Below are 15,404 nucleotides of genomic sequence, written 5' to 3'. Positions count from 1 at the left end.
GCAAGAAGTTTTGTGCACGAGCAGAGGAAATCAGCACACAAGCAAAGAGATTGGCATGCTCGTAGGTTATTACATAAGTTCAATCTCGACTTCTAATACTGCGCTCACGACATTTGTCATTGAAATAACGCCACAGGTAGTTGGTAGATCTGTGTAAAAAAGGCCTGCCACCACAGCTGGAAAAAATCCTAGAGGAAAAACTGATCTGAAATGTATTTAATACTTTATATAAAAGTATTTTTGGTGATGGCAGCTTACAAAAGCCTCTCATGAGGAGAATGAGGGTCATGCATTGCTCAGGTGTGACTTTTTACTTTAACAGATTGTAAAAATCTTGATGGCTCTGTGAGTCTCGTCTATTAAATCTGATCTATAATTTGTACTTTCTTTTGGATTCAGGTCAGGTGATTGGCTGGGCCATTCTACATCTTGATTTTCTTTCTCTGAAAGCATTTGAGAGTTTCCTTGGCTGTGTTTTGGATCATTTATATACATATATTAGTACATATACAACACTCAGAGTGATATTTTGTATTAGTTCACTAGGTTCAGGAGAATGTGCTGTTTTCTGTATGTTTTGTTTTTAGTTAGAGCAGTTTAGTTAAGACGTTTGATACGTTGAAGATGTTTCTTTTCATGCTTTTCTTTTCATATTTAGTTTAGTTTGGTGAAAACAGTTATTGAGTTTTGTTATATTTATTTCTTTGATTTAAGCACATTCAACTACTTCCTCTCCCCCCAGGTAATTCATCATTTAATCATTTTAAATATTTTTCTTTTACTGTATAATATATTTTCACTGGTTTCATTGGATGTATGGGCAATAAATAATTAAATAATCCCTTTTTCCTCTCCCCTCCATTTTTGTGACTGTCAAATACCCTGTTTGATAAAGCTGTGAGCTGAGCGCCGTAGGGGCTGAGTGCCATTTACTTTGACACTGATTTTCTCTTGTTTTTTCGTTTAGTTAAGGAGTAAGGGTAGTGTTTGTAATTTGTTTTCTTCATTTATTTTTGATTCAGTAGGTAAGTTATCTTCGGGGTGGAGTTAGTAAATGTTTTGTTTATTATTTTGGCCTTGCTCAGCCCTGAAGCTTTTTGTTTGCGCTCATTTATTTGTTTATTGTAAATACAAACCTTTTTCCACCTTCTCACAATAAAAGAACCTTAGAGGTCATTTAAAATCAAACCTGCTAACTGTTTATTTATTTTCTCTATAATTTTTACGTTCGACTTCAGCCCTAGACATTTTTAAGGTCATAACATGTGATATTTGGTTTTCAGTTTATTTATTTCTCCATCCGCTTGTCACACACATTAAACTATTGTATGTTATGTCATTTACTCCTAGTTTAATATTAACATCTAAAAGGACATAACACTTGCTAAATGTCCATTCTGGCTTGATTTTCATCCTTCTGCTAATGTAGATGTTTGACTGAAGCAGTTAACATTCATTCACAATGAGGAAGGGCAGAGGATTGCTGAAGAACTACTGAGAGACTTTAGCTGCTGTCTGGGCTTTCACTGCCTTTCTACACCTCCCTTTCTTCGTGTGTTCAATACGTTTCCCTGCGTCATTTCATTTTACTACATATAACTTCATTTTTAAACTAATAAGTTTTGTTTTCAATGCATATATGGATTTCTTTGGTTGTTACCAACAACCGGTGACAATTTCAAGTCAACGCCACCTATAGGAATATGTTTTTCGAGATGTTTTCTTTGTGTTCAATACTTATACCCACCACTGTAAATGAATCTAATAAACAGTTTTCAGGTCAACTTTAAAAAACACATTCTGTATATTTTTTTTTTTGCATTTTTCGAGAAGAGACACAATGTATCCTCACACGTTGGAGCAACTCTGGAAGGCACAGAATGTATACGTGCATACAAGAAAAAATAACACCCACCTCCAGTCTAAACTCCATCAAAAGACGAGCACAGACATGCTTACAGTAACAGCCTGACTCGGCAGACAACAGAAACTGACCTCTGATCAGTCCAGCGGCTCTTTCCCTCTCGCTCAAGTACTTGAAAGCAGCACTGAAAAGCAGAGAAGAGATGTTCAGGTCATTTTCTTGATGACTTCAGGCCTCACTCCCACATACAGGCAAAATATCTCAAGGTAAAGACGCCAGAACAGAGACTGACCTCAACCCCTCTGTGTATGTGTGTGTGTGTGTGTTTGAGGACTCACATATTGCCTGGTTTTATCGAGACACACTCCATTGAGGAATGCAGCGGCGTCTCTAAAGCACATCAGTCACTTCCTGCTAAGCCGTTTAAGAGTGTCACCTGAGTCTGGATGGCTGCGCGCGCGAGTTCACCTCCATCACTTTGATCTGCGCTAATGCTGATGCCTCCTCAGGCCTTTAATGCACAAGAAATACTGCGGGTTATTAAATGTTTTATGAACAGACGGGTCACACACTCCTGCAGCCTCATATGAACTTCATTAGCAGAGTTTATTCACAGGAACACGCGCAGGAGCTGGACATTAAAGGGCACTAATGAAATAACACACACACATGGACATGGACATACACAGACAGACATGAACACACACACGGGCACGGGCACTGATATACACATGGACACCGAGACACACACATGGAAATACACAGACATGGACACACACACGGACATACACATATGAATACACACACACACAGACATACAAAGACAGACATGGACACACATATACACATACACACACAGACATGGATGAACACACACACAGACATGGACAGACACACACACACGGACATGGACACACACACACACACGGACATGGACAGACAGACACACATACACACACACACACACACACACACGGGCATGGGCACAGACACACACACACACTTATGGAAACACACAGACATGGACACACACGCACACACAGAAATCAACACACACACACACACACACACGGACATACACACAGAGAAGAACACAGAGATGAACACACACACAGGCATACACACACAGACAGACATGGACGAGCAAACAGACATAGACACACACACACACATACACACGGACATACACACAGACATGGACACACACACACACGGACATGGACAGACAGACAAACAGACAGACACACACACACACACACACACACACACACACACACACACACACACACACACACATGGACACACACGGACACACACACACGGGAATGGGCACAGACACACACACTCATGGAAACACACAGACATGGACACACGCACACATAGAAATCAACACACACACACACACACACACACGCACACACACACACACGGACATACACACAGAGAAGAACACAGAGATGAACACACACACAGAGATGAACACACACACAGACATACACACACAGAAAGACATGGACGAACAAACAGACACACACCCACACATACACAGGGACATACATGGACATACACAGACAGACATGAACACACACACGGACATACACACAGACATGAACACACACACACAGGCACAGACACGGACGCAAACAGACATACACACATACACACGCACACACATACATGGACATACACACAGACATGAACACACACACACGGGCACAGACACGGACACACACACACACGGACATATACAGACAGACATGAACAAACACACACGGACATACACACAGACCTGAACACACACACACGGACATACACAGAGTCAAGAACACATACACGGGCACAGACATATACACACACACACACACACACACACACACACACACACACACACACACACACACACACACACACACACACACACACACACACACACACACACACACACACACACACACACACACACACACACACACACACACACACACACACACACACACAGCGCGCGGACATACACAGACAGACATGAACAAACACACACGGACATACACACAGACATGAACACACACACGGGCACAGACATGGACACACACACACACACAGGCATACACAGAAAGTCATGGACACACACACGGACATACAGACATGGGCACATACCCACACACGGACATACACGCACGGGCATGTGCACAGACACACACTCATGGAAATACACAGACATAGACATAGACACACACACACACACACACACACACACACACACACACACACACACACACACAGACATACACAGACAGACATGGACATACAGACACGGACACAAACACACAGACATACACAAAGACATGGACACACACACAAGCACATTGACACACACACACAGACTCAGACATGGACATACACTGACATATATATATATATATATATATATATATATATATATGTTCTTGAAACTGATTGGCTGACAGCCCTGTGATATTCTGCAAATAACAGCACTTGTCCAGCCTCTTCACCCTTTACCCCTGTGTATTACTCCGCCCACATACAGCAGCAAGCAGAGGACACTCTACAGTTTGACAAATATTGCAGCTGTTGGACAACACAATGTACTTTCGAGGCTTTTTTAGGCGAGTATGTTGATTGCAACTATGCAGTTTATTTATGAGGATAGTGCCTATTTTAAAATAGCTATAATTTCTGAGAGACAGCGCGTCGGCAGCCATTAGCCTTTCTTTGAGCTTGTAAAAGATGGCTGACACTCACCTACAAGATGGTAACAGAGACCTCATAATAAGCCCTAAGAAAAAACTGTGTCAAACTACAGCTGATCAAATTATTACTAAACAGGTAAATGACATTCTAAGTCGATCTCGGTCTTTTGTATGTTGTAGTGCTGTATTTATTAACCCACATATTTGTAGTGTATATTATTGAGTGTGAGATGGGACTCGCTTATCAGGAGTGTGTGCATTTTGTGATGGCGGTTTTTGTATAACCCTTAGTTACAATTTGGTAGGCCATCTGTTTGTTTCTATTAATTCTCCTGTTTTCGTTCCCGTAGACTAGTTCAGTAAACAGAAAGAAAGAAGAAATGCCCGCATGTGTTTAGCGCTTTTCCTTATCACAAATGCAACAGTAATCTGTGTCTGCGTTGCTTTTTAATGCATTAAAAAATTCATTTAATTTCTTTCGAACATAATCACATACATTATTTTGTTGTTGGTTATTCTTTTTAGGGCTGCTGATTCTGATTGGCTGATGAACATTTCAATGTGTGCAGTTATTTTCATATAAACGCACAGCTAAAGTAATTCCAGGGCGGTTTTGATGGCATTAGAGTTCCAAAACACTACACTCAATTGTACTATAAGCAGTCTTTTGTAATAATACAATGGACTGGAGTCAATTATTCTGCTTATACTATGGTTTAGTGTAGTGTTTAGCACCTTTCCTTATCGCAAACACAACAGTAATCTGGAAAGGTAGCAAAGAATTCAGGACCAGGGGCCTCATGTATCAAGGCTGCGAAAGCACAAAAACTTTGCGTAGTCCAGGTTTCACGCTCAGAATCGCTCACGTTTGGATTTACTAACGATGAAATGAACGTAGGAATGTGTGCAGCTCCACGCCAGCAACGTTTTTTGTGCGTGTTTGTTTTATTTCCATTGGCGACTCCTAGAGGCAGTTGTGTTAAATTGCACTCTACAAAGCTTCTTTGAGCCGTGTAATGGCAGCTGTATGAGACGGGTTCATCTAGCAGGTAATTAAGGTTTCCATACCATACAGCTGACCAGCCAGACATTAAAGCGCAATTTGCAGCGGTCGCCTGTTTTCCCATTGTAATGGGAGTGATCTACTGCACGCACATCGCTATAAAGGCGCCATCTGAAGATGAATTTGCATGCGTGAATCAGAAACATTTCCATTCAATAAATGTGCAAATAAAATATGATGCACAGACTTATTAATGATTCGTACTTGTCTTTCTCGTGATAAATAGTAGGCAAAATCTGATATGTAGTGGGGGGGTCAATGACTTCATCAGACGCTGGATTTGAACCGAATTCATCCTCAAACATGTCAAAACATTTTGACATGCGTATTACGAGCTCCGCCACTGAGACTGTTAAGAGTACTACATTTTACACTTATAACTCACACTATTTAATTTTTAATACACTCAGTGCGATGTTCAGACCCAACTGTGTTAACCGTATCAGCTAAACTCTCCCTCTCTATTTTTATTTATTTTTTGTTGTTGTTAATTCCGGAGGACAAACTTGCAAATAACACAGTTTTTCTCCGGTCTACCTTTGAATGGAGCACCTTCAATTCACATTCTGTTCAAAGTTTCGCTTTTTGTTTGCTTTTGCCATTGCTTTTTCGTTTTGCCAAAGTAGAGTCATTAGCATATTCATACGGGGGAGGAGGCAGGGAGGGGTTCTGCGCTCGTGCATGTTGCGCTCAGTTTCACGTTCATTCGGTTGAACAAAAGAATATGCATGGGATTAATTGCAGATGTGAATGAATGGTGGAAGAAAGTAGTTCTTTATACAAAAGGGGTTTTTAACTCTGCGTGTTAGATTTTGTTTCTTTATATACACACGGTTATGCAGTTGAACTGTTGTATAAACGCAATATCACACTCGTAGCAGTGCGAAATGGCTGCATACTGTCACAGGTGGAGTGCTTGCTTTTAGTTTTGACCCCTCTGGCAGATTAGTCTTTTTTTTTTTTTAAGCAAAAAAAAAAAATAAAAAATGTTTAGTTCTTGAAAAGAGCACTTAATATGTCATTTAGTTCAAATAAATGTGTATTGACTTAAAACATTTTTAATATATATATATATTTGTACTAAAAAACAAGACAAATTTACAAAGAGATGCTTTTTTTTTTGTTCATTTCAATCACTTTAGACTGAGCTTTAATACCCGAACTAGTCACCCGTGCCTGTATTTATCCAAGGTGTCTTTGCAGTGCTAAATTATGGCTTGTATGAGTGTAGTGCACACCAAAGTGAGTCTGCGACCCTTGACTTACGGCAGGATGAATATCTGATCCAGATTTGCAGTGTCGACTGAAATAATGAGGCTTTAAAGCTGACAGTCTCGTCACCCTCTCGTATCCACACGCTTTGATCAGCTCCACTATGAACGTGACGTGACGGAGGAAATATTTACATTCACAATCTTGTTGGCGGATTTCACAGGCCTCCTAACTGCGAGGAAGTCTTTAATTAATTGTGATAATGTGGTTTTGGTTAACGTGTTTGTGGCGATTGTCGCAGCTGTGATGTTGTTCTGCTTGCTGAAGCAAAGCGGTGCAACAGGTTTATGAGTCTGCTTGAAAGTGAAGCTCTTTGTGTGATGTTTGAGTGTGTTTGTTATGCGTGTTAGTATGTGCTAAATAAATGGTTTTATAATATTGCAATCGCAAATAAATGGGAAAATGCAAATAAAAATTTCATTTTGTTTCTTTCAACAATTTACCTAACATTTCTGAATGTAATCACATACAGTACTTTGTTGTTGGATATTTTTTTTAAGGCTGTTGAATGCTTGATTCTAATGGGCTGATGAACATTTCAAGGCGTGCAGTTATTTTCATATAAACGCACAGCTATAGTAATTCCAGGGCAGTTTTGATGGCATTGTAGTTCCAAAACACTACACTCAATTGTACTATAAGCAGAGTTTTGTAAAAATTCAATGGACTGGAGTCAATTATTCTGCTCATATTATGGTTTAGTGTCGGGTTATGGAACTGTAATGTGATCAAAACCTGCCTGGAATTATTTGAGCTGTAACATTATTTTATTAGCTGTAATATTATTTCTATTATTTTAGCTTATATGAAAATAACTGCACCCTTAATGTTAGAATCAGCCAATCAGAAACAAGCATGCAATATATAGAGATTTATGTTTATGAATATGCAAATGTAGCCGGGGCCGGTCTTGACGGCTCGACTACCCCTCTGCGTTGTGTTGTGTAAAGTAAAGAGCTGGAGTCTGTCTGCAGGTTCAGCGGTCTCATTTTTTCAAGTGCTGCACAAACAGAGAACATGCAGTTATGATTATTCTCTAATAATTCCTCTTACGCCTGCTACTGCTTGCTCTGCAGACAGACTCAAGCAAGAACAATACAGTAAATATAACATATTACATAATGAGAAAGTCATTATAAAACTGTTAATTAATCTAGTTAATATTTTAACTTTCCAAACATGTGTTACATAACTCCACTTAATATATATATATATATATATATATATATATATATATATATATATATATATATATATATATATATATATATATATATATATATAAAACATTTACCAGTATTTTATATAACACATTAAATATAAAACACATAAAACACAAAAAAACAGTACCTGCACAAACAAAGAACATGCAGTTATGATTATTCTCTAATAATTCCTCTTACGCCAGCTACTGCCAAACATTCACACACAAAAGAGATCGAAAATCAGTAATCAAAATACACATTTCACAGGCTAAAAGTCATGCTAATATCGTCCACTGCACTTCTCCTGGTTAAAATGACAGTTTGGCAGGTTAAAACACGGTATAAAGAGCCCAAACACACTCATATAACTCATGTACATGTTATATAACATATATAACATATTAGAACATAACTCACTTCATCTAAATTACAAATATTTCTACTTCATACACATTTTTCAGGAGTAAATGCCTACCTCGCTCTGCTCTGTCCTCTGACAGAGTGAAGCAAAGCGGGTGCTATTGCAACTGGAGCACCCGGAGGAAACTCCACACAGAAATCACAACTGACCCAGTCAGGACTCGAACCAACGACCTTCTTGCTGTGAGGCAACAGTTCTAACCACTGAGCCACTGTGTCGCCTCATTTATACACTATATTAGATTATTTATTCAATATTAATATGCATAGTCACACTAATAATCTACACTAATATTATATATGTAAGGTAAATCAACAGATAATAGTAAATGTTGAACTATGATTATTAAATGCTGTACAAGTGTTGTTTATAATTAGTTCATGCTAGTAAATACAATGACTAATGAAAACACATTGTAAAGTGTAACCCTAATGTTATATACAGTATAATCAACAGGTTGTTGTAGATAAAAGGATTTTAAACGCACGACAGTGAGGCAAAGAAAGCCTTTCAAATCTTTTAACACATGGCAAGCCATTGATTATGCTTGTTTAATGGTTGCATGCCAAATTACAGACCAGTTATAACTAATTTTGCTCTTTGCAATGGAATATTTGATGCAATTATTCTCAATTATGACATGTTAGAACTCCTAGTCCTTGCTTTGAATCAGACATGAGCAGACAGAGAGGAAGAGCACTCTTGAAAGAGAGATGGAGTATGTGCTTGTAAATGACATGGGTGTATCTAAAATCTAATAGTAACGTATTGGCTACCCCTTTGCAAATATTTTTTAGCATATTTTTGAGTTGGTTAATGAATATGATTATAGTGTGAACAGATGAATATAGACTCACTGGCTTACAATGGTTACGGCTAATGTTTTAAGAAAGTGCTATTATTTCAAACTATGATCAAAACTGCCTGGAACTAGCTGTGCAATAAACTATTTTATTGCACACCTTCATGACAAGAATTTCAACCGTGCATAGAATATACTGTATATATACAGTTGAAGTCAGAATTATTAGCCCCCCTTTTGATTTTTTTCTTATTTAAACATTTCCAAAATGATGTTTAACAGAGCAAGGAATTTTACAGTATGTCTGATAATATTTTTTCTTCTGGAAAAGGTCTTATTTGTTGTATTTCGACTAGAATAAAAGCAGTTTTAAATTTTTTAAGAACCATTTTAGGGACAATATTATTAGCCCCTTTAAGCTATATATTTTTCGATAGTCTACAGAACAAACCATCATTATTCATTAACTTGCCTAATTACCCTAACCTGCCTAGTTAACCTAATCAACCTAGTTTAGCCTTTAAATGTCACTTTAAGCTGTATAGAAGTGTATATATACAGTATATATATATATATATATATATATATATATATATATATACCAACACAATATATAAATATATAAATATATGTAATATAGCACCAACACATGCCTCCCACCGATATCCAGCCATCACGCACTGCTACTCGTGTATATGTGTAAATACATTGTTTGCGCTACATTCAATCTTCCATGGCGCGGCATCACGCCAGATTTGATCCCACCACGGCTACATTACAGCTTTTTATTCAAAACATTCAGTCGTGTTTTTTTTTTTTCTAAATAGTGGGTGATAATCGTACCCAAACGTATTAAAAAGTGGATTATAACAGCCCAAACTTTTCTGTAACCGTAGTAGTGCTGTGTGTTATTTGTTTAACACTTTAAGGTGACATGCTGACTGTCTGATGCGTGAGGCCAGCAAACACGACGTATTGCCGTTTCACTTTACTTCAGGACGCATTAATAGCGCTCTTTTGGTCTATTGGAGACATTCATAAATATTCCTCGCAAATCTAATGAATGTTGGAGACATCCTCGGTACATAAACACACTAAATCACACTTTAGCAGTGTTTATTTGAGAGCGCACAAGAAGATCTGCGCTTGAGCAGCGTATATTTGAAGGACGTGCAAGAAGTTTTGTGCATAAGCATAGGAAATTGGCATGCAAGCAAAAAGATTAGCATGCTCGTAAGTTATTACATAAATGCGATCTCGACTTTACTGCGCTCACGACATTTGTCATTGAAATAGCGCCACAGGTAGTTGGTAGATCTGTGTAAAAAAGGCTTGCCACCACAGCTGGAAAAAATCTGAAATACTGAGAAAACACTGAAATATATATGTCTAAATATATATCTTTTAAATTTACAATTTCTATACAATTAATAAATTCTGGACTAATCTAACAAAAAAATATATTATTTAATTTAAAAAAATAAGATCACAGTCCAAAAACTAGTACACCAAAATAATGTTCTGGTATTTTGGGGAAAAAAATATTACATTAAAAATTATAATAAAAACAGGAGAAATTAAGAGACACATAAAAAAAAAATTTGGTATGTTATCCATGTTGGTATATTTTTCTTGCAATGACTAATTCAAATTTAAATTTATTATCTTTCTGTTCCTAAAGATGTTGGATAACCAAACTCTTATTTTAATAGATATAACTCTTTTGTAACTTACTTTGTTTAAATATATCAAATTGGCCACTGAAAAATAGATAAAAGTCACATTAAGTCACATAAACTACTATGTACTTACAAAAAAATAAGTACAATATACTTTATCTGTTCAAATTGTATTACAAGACTTAATAAGTTGGGATACGAATGGGTTAAGGACAGGTTTGGTGTTATGGGTGGGCTTAAAGTTCCCGTGAAGTGTTTTGAAATATGCGTTTTTATTCGATGTTTGGCATAATCTCAACTGAAACAAGAGAGAGGGTGGGACATAGAGTAGCTCCTCCCCTTTTGATAAAACAGCCAATAGCTTTTTTCTTCGTCACCCCTCTGCCAATGAAAGTGGGCTCAAGAGCATCAAATGTGAAGTGTCTTGAAGGGGGCTGGGCATGTTAAAATATCAGAGCATTTGATTGGTCATGATTTGATGAGGTGACATGAAAAAAGGTTGATCCGTTTAGGTGAAAACTTTATATATTTATATCACTTTTATATCTTTTAAATGTGAATGTTGTTTTGGAGCACACTAGCTTATAAATATCCTAAACACTAACAGTTCTGATACTAACATCTACAAACCTTTATTTTAATTTCACGGGACCTTCAAAGCTGGGTTAAAAAGTAAGGGATGTCTCAACTGTGTCATTACAGATTTACAGATGTAATTACACACAAATAATTTTATAAAAAGTGTATAAAGTAGAAATAATAAAGTAGAGCACATAAACATAGTAAGTGCATTGTACCAAATTTCAGCCAAAGTAAAGTGTTCCAAATCACCACCATGTCTGTCAGAATGTTGCCTATGTAGGCTTTGGATGTAGATGTAAGCTTCAGTTTGCATGTGTTTTTAGCACATATATGCATTTTGTGTGTATCGACAGATGTGACAGCACCTGTACAGTTGTGTCTGTAAACACTGCGTGTGTGGGTGTCTGCACAAGCCCAGACATGTCCTCCAGCAAGGTCAAACGTGTCTCCTCTCTGTGGCGTTCAGTTTTCTGCAGCCGCAGGGGGGGTTGTACAGTAGGAGAGCCTGAGAGAGTGAAAACAAACGCAGCTCTCCGGTAAACATGTGGCAGAATGACGTCTCTAAATAAACCTCTCTGGGTTTGGCTGTGAATGTGGTACAGTTGATGAGCTCATTCTCGACTGAAGTGTAACAGTGTCACAGCACATCTGCCCCAGACCGACAGACACAGCAGTTGAGGAAAGTCCCGATGCACAGCTGAGCGTCAGGTCACAACACACATCATGATCCTGAAGCAGAAGTCAAAACTAGGAACATAGAAGCTCTAGTAAATACATACTATCCATACCTCCATAAATCCATACATCTCTGCAATGACTCAAAATAACTAAATAAAGAAAGCGTTCTTGCAGGACTCCCAGAGTTCTTCAATGAATTCATCTATAATGCCTCCTCCTTCATCTTACCCTAGACATGCTCAATAATGTTCATGTCTGGTGATTGGGCTGGTCAATACTTGAGCACCTTGACCATCTTTGCTTTTAGAAACTTTGATGTGGAGGCTGAAGTATGAGAAGAAGAGCTACCCTGCTGAAGAATTTGCCCTCTCCTGTGGTTTGTAATGTAACGGGCAGCACAAATGTCTTTATACCTCAGGCTACTGATGTTGCCATCCATATCTCTCGCACATCCCCATACTGAATGGAATCCCAAACCATGATTTTTTCTTCACCAAACTTGACTGATTTCTGTGAGAATCTTGGGTCCATGCGGGTTTCAATAGGTCTTCTTAGAATCTACTGTCAGCCGCTTTTCCAAATGTTCAACTAGAAGTCAAGTTATTTGTTGCACTTTCAACTGAGATTGATGACAAGACTTTTGTCAGGTAGTGTATAAATGTCACTGCTGAAAGCCCAAACAATGAAGAGCAAATCCAATGGTGCGCACAATATATCAATATAATATGTGTTGTGCTCTATTTCACTATTAAAAACAAACAACAAAAAAACAACAACAACATTTGTGTCACGATCGAGGTTGGGGAAAAAGGAGCGAGGACCCAAGTGCAGAGTAAATAAGTATTTGTTTATAATAAAATAAAAGGCAAAATAAACAACCCAAAGGGGGAAAACACTAATGAAACAAATAAACAATCAAAACAAACTAGGATGGAAAGGCTGGCGGGGATCAGGACTGGAACAAGACAACAAGACAAGGCTACAAACGATGACATACGATGATGAACTGGCACAGGACAGCAGACATGAGGGGATTATAAGCAGAAGTAAATTAACACACAAACAGATGAACATAATTAACTAATAATGGGTTAACAGGGGGGTTGGACTAGACAATAGACGGGAGAGCACATGACACAAAGACAACATAAGCCATGTGCTCATATAAAACAGGACAAGAACACGTAGCCAATGAGAGAACTCATTAACCACGCGTTCACAATAACAGGACAAGACTGAAGCATGCGGCCACAATGTTAACACAGAGCCACGTGCTTGGACAACACAAATAGATGCAAGACACGAGCACACGATAGATGAACATCTTACTGTGCGCTCATATATATGCAACGCACATGTTTCATCTCAGCGTCGACCAAAACCGAAACCAACTAGACGGAGACGCTGAGAATGAAACAGCGCGATGCCGACAGAACAAAACACAAACACGAGTACAAGAGCGCGCATCCGAGGCATGCACAGAGCCCACGCGGCCGCATCAAGCGGGAGCGCGGACGCTCTGCACACACCCGCGACAGCGCGTGCGCACACAGAGACACACACACAATGACGAAAACAGGACAAGACAGAGCTAGTGTCCGGACTCTGGCACCAAATCAAGAATTTACAAGACCGGAGTGGCGAACCCTGACAATTTGAAAAATGTAAAACTTGACTGACACAATTTCAACTTACAAGAACTTCTATGTGAAGCTGCTCTGACACAATCTATATTTTAAAATTGCTATAGAAATGAACATAAATTAATCTGGCCTTCAATTCGACAACTCTGCCTGATGGTTTTGGTTATATTTTATGCAAGACGATTAACAATCTGAGACCAAGTCTGTTTGGAATCAAAATATAAAATGTTTATTTAGCTAGTGTACGTTTTGACGGCCACAATATTCCTAACCACGCCCCTCTTAGAGTTAGTTTGCACAAGCCCTGCCCCCTACTCAATATTCCATTTCAGTTGGAAGTACATGAACCAATGACTGTAAAAAATATGGACGACGCGACAGCCCTTTTTCCCATTGAACGCCTTGAGGGCAAAATGCCTGCTTGGCGGGCACAAACTGTCGCAAAAGACTGCTGAAATTGGAGCCTTGACATGCGCAGAAGGACTGTCTGATGGAGCCAGAGGAGGAGCCGCGAAAATGAGCGGAGTCGAGCTTCCAACCAAACGCTTTATGTAAAATCAACCACGCCCCCCGAACTTCTCAGTATGCGTTTGCTGTCATATCAACACAAATGGATGTAATAACGTTAACAAATATGAGGGTTTTATATATTTAATCGCGCCAGCTCCGGACCGCAGCGCATAACCTACTCGCGGCGTCGCGGGCCAATTCCGGCTCGCATGCGGCAGCGCCGGCTCGCTCGGCCGCCGCATCTGGCTCGATTGATTCGGGCTGGAATTGGGTAGTGAGTCCAGGCATCCGGAGTAGGTCCAGCAGAGGTAGTCAGTCTGAGCTCTAAGGGATAAGTCTTCGGCAGGCGAGAATCTAGCCGGAACTGTGTTTTGCTATCTGGGTGGTTAGGCGTGTATCAGCAAACTAATAAAGCCCGAAAAAAGCCCTGAACTTAGCGAATAAACAGTGTTCCACCAGGATCATGTATGTCAGAAACTGTAGTTTACTGCTGAACTCATTTTGTCATGGTAAAATATCACAGAAATCGAATAATAACATTTCAGTCTTCTGCCGAAGCTCAGACGCCGCGCTTTGAGAAACTGTCAATCACAGCTGTCAATCACGATGACACGCCCAGCATTAAATTACTGCTAAAAACAAACTTTTTACAAAAATGAAGATCTGCACCTATTTCAGCACAATAACCAGTGCCTTAATCGACCAGAACCATCTTTCGGGACATTTTATTGCAAGTGTAATAATTTTTTTTTAATCGGGCTCAAGTCTCTTTCATTAACACGGAGGAGGCGGGCTTTATGACTTGTACTGCAGCCAGCCCCCAGGGGGCGATCTAACGGCCGAGACCTTCACTCAAACGCAGGCTTGCGGCACACTTGACATGAACATGCTGAAATAAAAGTCTCAGCAACTTGATTTGATTTATTTATTTTCGAACAGAAATATCATACATTTAAATTCTTGAACAAAAATTACAT

General features: G+C 39.0%; 1 protein-coding gene across 2 annotated transcripts in view; it reads right to left on the bottom strand.

The window, feature by feature from the left end:
• Positions 1-649: 649 nt before the first annotated feature.
• The window catches only part of LOC147835913 (uncharacterized), a 318,654-nt gene continuing 303,899 nt past the window's right edge, over positions 650-15,404 (bottom strand). For both annotated transcript variants that reach the window (XR_015495211.1, XR_015495215.1), the window contains 2 exons: positions 2,203-2,375; positions 650-2,048 (listed from right to left, as the gene is read on the bottom strand). The gene's annotated coding sequence lies outside the window, so the exon portion shown is untranslated. The remainder of the gene's footprint in view (positions 2,049-2,202; positions 2,376-15,404) is intronic.

This window comes from Danio rerio, chromosome 7 (assembly GCF_052040795.2).
Source record: "Danio rerio strain M-AB ecotype USA chromosome 7, GRCz13ab, whole genome shotgun sequence".
Taxonomy (NCBI): Eukaryota; Metazoa; Chordata; class Actinopteri; order Cypriniformes; family Danionidae; genus Danio; species Danio rerio.
This window is presented reverse-complemented; position numbering and strand designations above follow the sequence as displayed.